The sequence below is a fragment of the Eublepharis macularius genome, chromosome 5 (assembly GCF_028583425.1).
Source record: "Eublepharis macularius isolate TG4126 chromosome 5, MPM_Emac_v1.0, whole genome shotgun sequence".
Classification (NCBI taxonomy): Eukaryota; Metazoa; Chordata; class Lepidosauria; order Squamata; family Eublepharidae; genus Eublepharis; species Eublepharis macularius.
The window spans coordinates 147172358-147181394 of NC_072794.1; positions in this window are offsets into that span (position 1 = coordinate 147172358).

Here is a 9037-nt window from a genome sequence, read left to right on the forward strand (position 1 = left end):
AACAGAGATGGTTTGTCATTGCCTGCCTCTGCAAAGCAACCCTGGTTGTCTTTGGAAGTCTCCCATCCAATTACTAACCAAGGTTGGCTCTGCTTAGCTTAATCATAAAAACGGCTCCAGACAGTAACAAAGGCCTCCAGTTTTAGAACTGTTTCTGATGCATGTTAGCTTGTCATCTCTCCCCCCCGCCTTGACAATGAACCCAGACAGCTGGCATATTTGCCTTGCTTGGGGAAAAGGTGATATCTGTTGTAGCTGTCTAGATTCCTTTGTGATGCTTCTGAAAGTGTTTGCGAGAACATGGAAGGAACATGCTGCAGGTCAAACCCCAGCAGGTGCTAGCAGTGGGTAGGCAGATGTGTGCGCTGTGCTTTGTTTAAGATGGGAGCTGACTACATCATCTTCTCGCTGACGGTTCAAATGAGGCAAGAGCTCTTCTGCACAGCTCAGATGTCCATTAACCTGCTCAGGCTGTAGAGATGGTTATGCCAAGAACATTGAAATTGTAAAGTGGTGTCTTTATAGCACAATGTTGTCAGAGTATATGTTGTAGACTAGGTTTCAAAGCATCACTTTTTCAAAAGTTCCTTGGTCATTATCAAACATTGCTTACCCAAGGTTTAAAAACAGGAGAGCAGATTGGGCTGTTGAGCTTCCCAGAAGGGTCTGGGAATTTCACAAGCCAGAACTTGCCCTCCCCATTGCTTTTTGAACTCCAGGAGAATGAACTGCAAACACTGGCTTTCCCCAGAACTTTTTCACAGATGGAAAGGTTTGTGCCTGCTGGTTGCGGCTTTCACAGTTTCCCCCTCCTGCTGCATCCAAAAGTGGCCCCTGAAAAGCTGTTCCTGACTCCCCTGATCTCCCAGAGCAGCATTTGGGGCGGGGGGAATTTTAGGTTGCAAGCCACTATTGTGCCATAGCAACAGCACTCGGAAGCAAATCCTGCTAAAAAATGAATGGGTGGTCTTGGGGACAGGTTCAGACATTGAAGAGAAGCTGCTTCAGCAGGTGTATTTTGACTGTCTACTCGGCGCAGTGCTCCACTAGTTCCTAGCCCGGCTTTCTGCCACTGCAACAAGTGAGAATTCAGTCGCTCTGTTTGTGGGCATCTCTTCTGGGTAGGTACCAGGCAGCTACCCAGATACAGCTCTGCAGGAAGATGGCTAGGCTGTATTCTTGGTGACAACCAGGGCAGACTGGTAAAAAAACTTTAAACCTTTGACAAACCTTCAGAGCAGACTGAGGATCCCAAGTATCGCTTTTAGGTCTGTTAACCCATTCCTGATGTTTTCTCAAACCTGAAGGATAGGCTGATTCTGTCGATAAGGCTGCCTAGGGAATGCAGAAGGTGAGAGGAAGGGTGCTCTACCTTCTGTTGGCAAGCATCTCAGGCTCACTTCCCCTGCCCCCAAAGAGCTAGGCCTCAAGGGGAAGACCAACCGGACACTGGATGGATGGAAATGTTGGCAATGTCCGCCTAATCTCCCTTGACAATCTGTTTCTCTTCCTTTGTGAGTTTTGTATTTTTTAAGTTTGGTAAACCTGGGGCAGGGTTCTGTGTCTCTTCGCTGAGGTGAGCTGCTTTGGGAAACAATTACCTGCCAAGCAGGATGGAAATAAAACCGTTCACTTGGCTAGTGTGTTTGGTATGCAAAGGGCTGTAGCATAGTTACAACATAGGCAGATCCCTCAAAACCCTTGTTTGACGACGAAAAACTGGGACTGGGTGTGGAGAGACTCGCCCATCACAGCAGTGAAGACAAAGGCCCCAGATGACCCATGTGACCCAATCTAATAAGCTACTCCCTTGATGACACAGTGTTGTGGGTCCCATTGAGGCGAACGCATTGCCTTAAATGCATGCTTCTTGTTATAATGGGAAATTTCCAGCATCCTTTACTCTGTGTAGCAAATTGCCATAGGTCTCGTGGAAATAGCTTAAAATGAGACTATATTATCTTTATAGATGATAGGTTAGCAACATGGGAACAAAGACCATGCAAGTTTTGAAGTGCCAAAGGGGTGTGATTTGAGCTGCTTGTTAGGCTTTTGTTCTGCGGTGGGTGTGTACCTCACACTCTTTACAGGTAGCTTTTAAGATATGCTAAGCAAAGTGCTAACAAGCAGAAGTATTTAAGAGATCAGCAGTTCTTGTAACCTTTAAAGTGTCGCAGCCTTATTAATTCAGTGCCCTTTGAGCACTGAATGAATGTGCTTTAGTTTGGTTATTAGCTAGGGTTCTGCTTAAACAAACAGCTTTTGTAAATGAAGTGTAGGATGTTGAGTATAGTTGTTACAGGCATAAAGGCAGAATGGGGCATTACTGTATATTAAAGCTTTTTTGAACTAGCTGGAGTCAGGATTTTGTTTTTCTTATTAGCTGTTGTAAACTGAATCAGACCTTCTACTAGAGCACATGGCTATACTAACTAACAAGATGTCTTCCAGGAAAGATCCTTTATCACAAAGTTTGGAGTGTGCAGCATCAGCCTGTCTCTAGTCAAGCTAACAGGGCACAGTGGTTGTGTAATTAGTGGAAAGACATGTATAAATAGCCACTGTGCTCCTACGAGGGAGAAAAGTTGCCTATCCAAAAATTCCCTTATCTATATTTGTTGAAGTTGCAGAAGCTCTGTCAATATTCAGCCACCCTGTGGTTTCCGGTTCGAGCAGCATTTTTGCTCAAGTGACTGTTTTTCCTAGTTTAAGGGCTGGAGATTGTTTTGGCATTCAGATATCTGGATCTCCCCAAATGAAAGAAAGGCCTTTCCGAAGATGAAGTGAGGAACTCCAGTTTGGTAGTCCAGGATATATATAATACAATCCTGAGCAGAGTTGACTTCAATGGACTTAGAAAGGTGTAACTCTTTGCATGGAGAGTTTGGGGTTTTGAAAAAAGGGATTTATGCTCAGCTCTGTCAGCCACATTTTTTTCCTTGCCTCTCTTCCAAAGAGCTTATAGGTTTTTCCCCACCTCCATTTTTCTTCCTCAGAAAAACCCTGAGGCAGTGTGGTATAGCAGTTGGAGTGTCAGACTAGGATCTGGAAGACTCAGGTTCGAATCCCCACTCTGCCATGGAAGTCCACTGGGTGGCCGTCAGCCAGTCACACACTTTCAGCCTAACCTATCTCAGAGGGACGTTGTGAGGATAAAATGGAGGAGAGGAGAATGATGTAATCTGCTTTTGGTCCTTTTGGAAGAAAGGTGGAGTATAAAAGACATAAATTAAAACCTTACGAGGAAGTTAAGTCAGAGTGAGTGAGTACACCAAGATGGTGTACCCAGTGAGGCATAAGACCAACCAGGCTCTTATAATACTAGAACTCGAGGGCATCCAAAGCAGTTGATGGGCAGTGGATTCTAAATGGACAAAAGGAAATACTTCTTTACACAACAAGTGATTAAAACGTGGAATTCGCTGCCAGAGAATGTAGCGATGGCCACAGGCGCACACAGTTTTAAAAGGAGACTACACAGATAGATTTGTGGAGGATGGGGCCTATTGGTGAATACTCTGGATTTGCCAGGAGGCAACTTCAGGGGAAGGCCTCAGCCCCTATGCCCTGCTGCTGGCCCTACATAGTACCTGATGGGCCACTGTGTGAGACAGGATACTGGACTGGATGGACCTCTGGTCTGATCCAGCAGGGCTCTTCTTATGAGATTTATGGCTGTGAGAAGATTTGGACCCAGGACTCCCTAGTTCTACACTCGAATCACTGCATCATTCTGACTCTAAAAATTCCCTGGGGAGACTAACACTGCAAAGATGAGAGGATTAGTGGGGTTTGGGTGAGGGAGAAAAAGGAATGGAATTATGGAAGCAGCTGACATTGAAGGTAGCCACTTAGGCTCCTCCTACTGTCCCTCTCTTCTGCCCTCTCTTTGGGTGACATTGGGCTTGCCCATGCTTCCTTCCTGCTTTGCCATGGGGTGGGAAAGTCTTCTCTTGTTCCAGATAGCAGTGGTAGCCAGATAGAAGGTGGGTGAATGAGCGGCCATCCCATCCCCCCGGTAGCAGTGGCTGCTCTATTCTCCTTGATCATTTCTTATCACTTGCCCATGCTCTCTGCCTGGGTCATGTGACAGCCCAAACATGGAACCAACCCTGCAAAGCCGTTGTCGTGCTGAATGGAGTTCCGGAAATGTAATAAGAGGCATGTTTGAGTCTGGGCTTTAGTACATTGGCATTTTAATGATGAAAATTAGGAGCGTGAGCCAACAAATACGCCTGCAGATAACATTCCCTGCTTTTTAATTTTTTAAAAAAAGTTATTTAGGCAAAGCAAGCAAGAAACCAAGAACAATGGTGTCAAATGTGTCCATAGACTTCTATAAAAGGTCTCCAAAGATCTAAAAAAAAGAATCTCTGCTTTTTAATGTATGCCAAGAATGAGTATTCTTCTGGCTTTGCCAAATGACCAGCAAAAAAGAATTCCTTTTAACAGCAATTCGATCTGCAGAACTCTACAGGTGAAACCGGTTATTATCACTTGCTGATGGCTGGAGATCAACATGCCATTGGATACTGTGCAAGCGCTGCAGTGTAGCAGTCATTCACAACTGGATTAGCCTGTGCAGACAAACCAATCCTGTTGTGAATGACTCTCATAGTGCAGAGATACTGCAATATCCAGCAAGGGGTAGATGCTGCTGTTAAAAGAAGTGCAGGCTAGCTTTTTAAAAAGCTCACAACTCTCCTTTCTTTGCAGCCCGAGACCAGTCAAGGCAAAGGTGGTCCCTTTGGGAGCTCAATTAACTAGCCAACAATAACAGGGGTCATTTTGTAGAAAAAGAGCTGGAGGAACTCATTAGCATAATACATTAGCGTAACTCATTAGCATATGCCACGCCCTTGACATCACCAGAAATGTGTCATTAGGATAACTGATTTGCATATGCCACACCCCCTGACATCACCTGTCCTGGCTGCTTTGGACCCAATCCTGGCCATTCAGGGCCGAAGTTGGGCCCAAAATGGCAAAAAGGGGCTGAAAATGACTGAAAAGGGGCCCAAAATGGTCAGGATTGGGCCACTGCTGAACAGGAGTGTGATCCACCACCCGCCAGAGGCCCGATCCAGGCTGTTTCGGCCTCAATCCAGGACGAAACAGGCCCCAAATGGCTGAGAGTCAGGTGGGCAGGGCCACCTGACGTGACTTCTTTGGGGAACTGCCAGAACTGCATTCCAGTGCATTCCCCCTCGAAATGAGCCCTGCATAATAATGTTCTGGTGAGCTGCATTGACTTTGGGGAGTTGTCCGTTGTGCAGTGATGCTTGAAGCGACTCTTCATTCACATTTCAGTTGGCTGAGCTCTCAAACCTTGAACCTTGGGCCTGGGGCTGTGAACTGGTGAGTCAGGCAGATAAAAATAAAACAGGACTTCCTGGAAAGGATGTCATGGCCCGTTGCTCCTCAAGGAGAATTTGTTGGCTAGAATGCTTTATTCTGTATGAACAGCCAGGAATGGAATTGTTTGTCTTTCAAGAGGAGTCTGCAGGGGGTGCTCTGTGCACAGGCTTGCTGAGAGATGGCTTTGCTGGAGGAACTATTAGCCAGCTGATCCTGTATCCATGAATAATGGAGGCATGTGAATCTGTTGATTCATCTCTAATTTCCCCTCCTCAGGGTTACGCGTTCTTCTTGTCATAGCACAGAAGGCTATAATAAATAAATGCCTAGCCAATAAATCAGAGAGGGATTTTTTAAAAAATTTATAATGGAGAATGAAAAATTCTCTTTTGGCAATGCGTTCTTCCAAGGCGAAGCTTACCCATCAGTCTGAGCTTTAAGGGATCAGAGGGAGACAGCATTTACTGCGACCGCTCTAAGGGAAAAAGCTTTTAACAGTTTTGCAGACATTCGTCCTGTTGAAATAAATGCACTGAACAGTGAAAAGCTAATGGTTGTGATTCTGTGCACTTTAGAGAAAGCTCTATTGAATGCACCGGGACCATTTCTAGCCATAAATGTTTAGGGCCAGGCTGTTAGTCCTGAAGTTTTTAATGAGGTATGTTGAACCTGCAAGGGAGACTGCAGTGAAGAAATCAGAAGACTGAGACTTGGAAGAGCAGCTGTGAGGGAGCTAGAGAAGATCCTTAAAGATGTCTCTCTGGGGACCAAGAACAAGATAATCCAAACTATGGTATTCCCCATTACGATGTACGGATGTGAAAGTTGGACCGTGAAGAAAGCTGACAGGAAGAAAATTGATTCATTTGAAATGTGGTGCCGGAGGAGAGTTTTGCGGATACCATGGATGGCCAGAAAGACAAATCACAGAGTCAATCACAGGATTGAAAGGGACTAGTCCAACCCCCTGCAAAATGCAGGAAATTCCCAAATACCTCCCCCCCACACACATGGTGACCTTTACTCCATGCCCAGAAGATGGCAAATCTCCATTGGGATCCCTAGCCAAACTGGCCTGGGGAAATTTTCTACCTGACTCCAAGGAGGCGACCGGCCTTACCCTGGGCGTGTAAGAAGGAGACATGAGAACTAAGCCCTGATGTAACCCTTCCTGCCCTCTGTCTCATGACCTGCCTAGGTCCACAGGATCAGCATTGCTAACAGATGGCCATCTAGCCTCTGCTTAAAAACCTCCAAAGAAGGAGAGTCCTCTAGAGTAGATTGGCCACCATGGGAGACGGGATGCTGGGCCAGATGGACACTGGTGTAATCCAGCAAGGCTGTTCTTATGCTTATTAATAAATCACTGAGTTGAGCATTTCAACAAATGGGTTCTAGATCAAATCAAGCCTGAATTCTCCCTAGAAGCTAAAATGACACTAAAGCTATCGTACTTTGGTCACATCATGAGAAGACAAGATTCTTTGGAAAAGTCAATAATGCTAGGAAAAGTGGAAGGCGGTAGGAAAAGAGGAAGACCTATAACGAGATGGCTTGACTCAATAAAAGAAGCCACGTCCTCCAGTTTGCAGGATCTGAGCAAACCTGTTAATGATAGGACGTTTTGGAGATCTTTCATTCATAAGGTCGCCATAGGTTAGAGGTGACTTGATGGCACATAACATATACACATACACACATTGAACCTGAGTAGTTTTTTCTAGAAGCAAGCTTCACTGTGTTCAAGCAGGGTTTCCTATGTGTTTGATCCCATGCAGTCTCACTGATTTTATGGTGCTTACTCCCAAATAGGCGCATGTAGGATTACGACTTTGCAAGGAAGAAAAAAGGGGTGGGTGGGAAGAAAAAAGGGGGACATGGACTATAATATAGTCCATTCTAGGTAAAATACTGGATCAAAATTTGAGGTAAATTTTGATCCAGTATTTTACCTAGAATATTTCAGGCACTTTAGAATGGACTATATTACATTAAAAAAATTCCCCCCCCCTTCTTCTTTTGTTACAGCTCTAGATAAAACACCGGGAGCATTGCATGATTGGTTTCCATATGTGTGGGTGTGTTTGATCATAAATTGTTTACAATTGACCACTGAGGAAGGCCTTAGGGCCGAAACGCATCTGGTTAGTTTTGTACTGTACCTTGGTCTATTTGTGTTGGTCATTGCACTGTACCTCTGTATCTTGAGATGTTTTAGCAAGTTTTAGAGTGTATATATAACTAGCCTGCCATCCAGGCCTTATGTTTTAAACTTGTTTTTATTCACATTGGATTACAACTTTGCAACATAATGTCTACTTGGAGATAAGCCCCACTGTTTTTAATGAGACCTGCTCCCAGGTTAGGAATTGCATTGTTAGTCACTGTATTTTGTCCAAGGGATTGTTTTCCTTTGCTGATCTACATAAGAAGATAAGATGCAACAGCAAGAGCACATTGGCCATGGAATTACAGGGAAAGATGCCCGCGGGCTGATGCGTTGGATGGCCACAGGCAGCCAAGAGAAAGAAGAACCAAGTTCTGATACTTCTACTTAATGTTGCAGGCGCTCAGCTGGACAGCAGCGGCTCAGCCACTCAAACTAGCTTGCTCCAGGGCCATTTTAATTTCTCACTCTGCCCCTGGGCAAAATATAGCTGTAATGATCACTAGTAGTAATCTGGAGACAATAAGCACCACAAGCAACATAACGCACCAAAATGCGCCATCACAAAAGCAAGTAGCCAGCCCAAGGCTATGCATTTTGGTTGGTTTGCTTTTTTAGAAAAAACACATCCTAGCCTGGTCTTTTAAACCTGTGGGAATGAGATGGAGAACAGTGTACTTTAGACTTTGTAGATTGCTTTTATGAATGTCGTGGGAATAAAGATAGTAAATCTGAAATGTTCTCCTTACTACCAGTTGTACTTTTCCCACACAGTTCTTGCACCGTCAGCATTCCTTTGCACTTCTCTCTTGTTTCCTGCATGGACAGAATTCAGCTGATCATAAAAGGCAGAGAAAGCTCTTATCTTGACATTGCTCATTCTTGCCCTCCTTGCCCTCTATGTGTCCCATTCCTCCTGCCTACTCTAGGAGATAGTGGGAGCTGCAGGTTTTTTTGGGGAGGAGGGGAAGGGTTAACAATAATTTCTGTCCCATGGCCTTAAGGGTACCAAAGTACTCTTCCCCACCTAAAAGAATTAAGGCAGAGCCTTTGAAAACTCTCACTAATGTTTGGTCTGAGCTGGCAACAGCAATATGAATGAGAGGCTGTACTGAAGCAAAGGGGAGCTTTTTGACTGATTATTCAGTATTTCTGCTTGTGGTTTTCTTATAATTTTGATGTAGGTTTCCAAAGAGTGAATTCATAGATGCAAGTTCATCACCAAGAATGCTTTTTATGGTGATGATGTGCACATGGGGGTACAGCTCAGTGCAGAACATCTGATTTTCATACAAAAGGTCCCAAGTTCAATCGAAAGCATCTCAACAGGATAAGGTAGCAGGTGATAGAAAAGATCCAAGATGCTGGAAAGCTGCTGCCAGTTAGAGGAGACAACACTGTCCTTGATAGCCCAAGTTCTGAATGAGTAGAAGGCAGCTTCTCGTGTTCATATATGATGTGGCCATCATAGATGAATGTTCCAGGAAGTGCTTCTTTTATCCCATCTCCTTA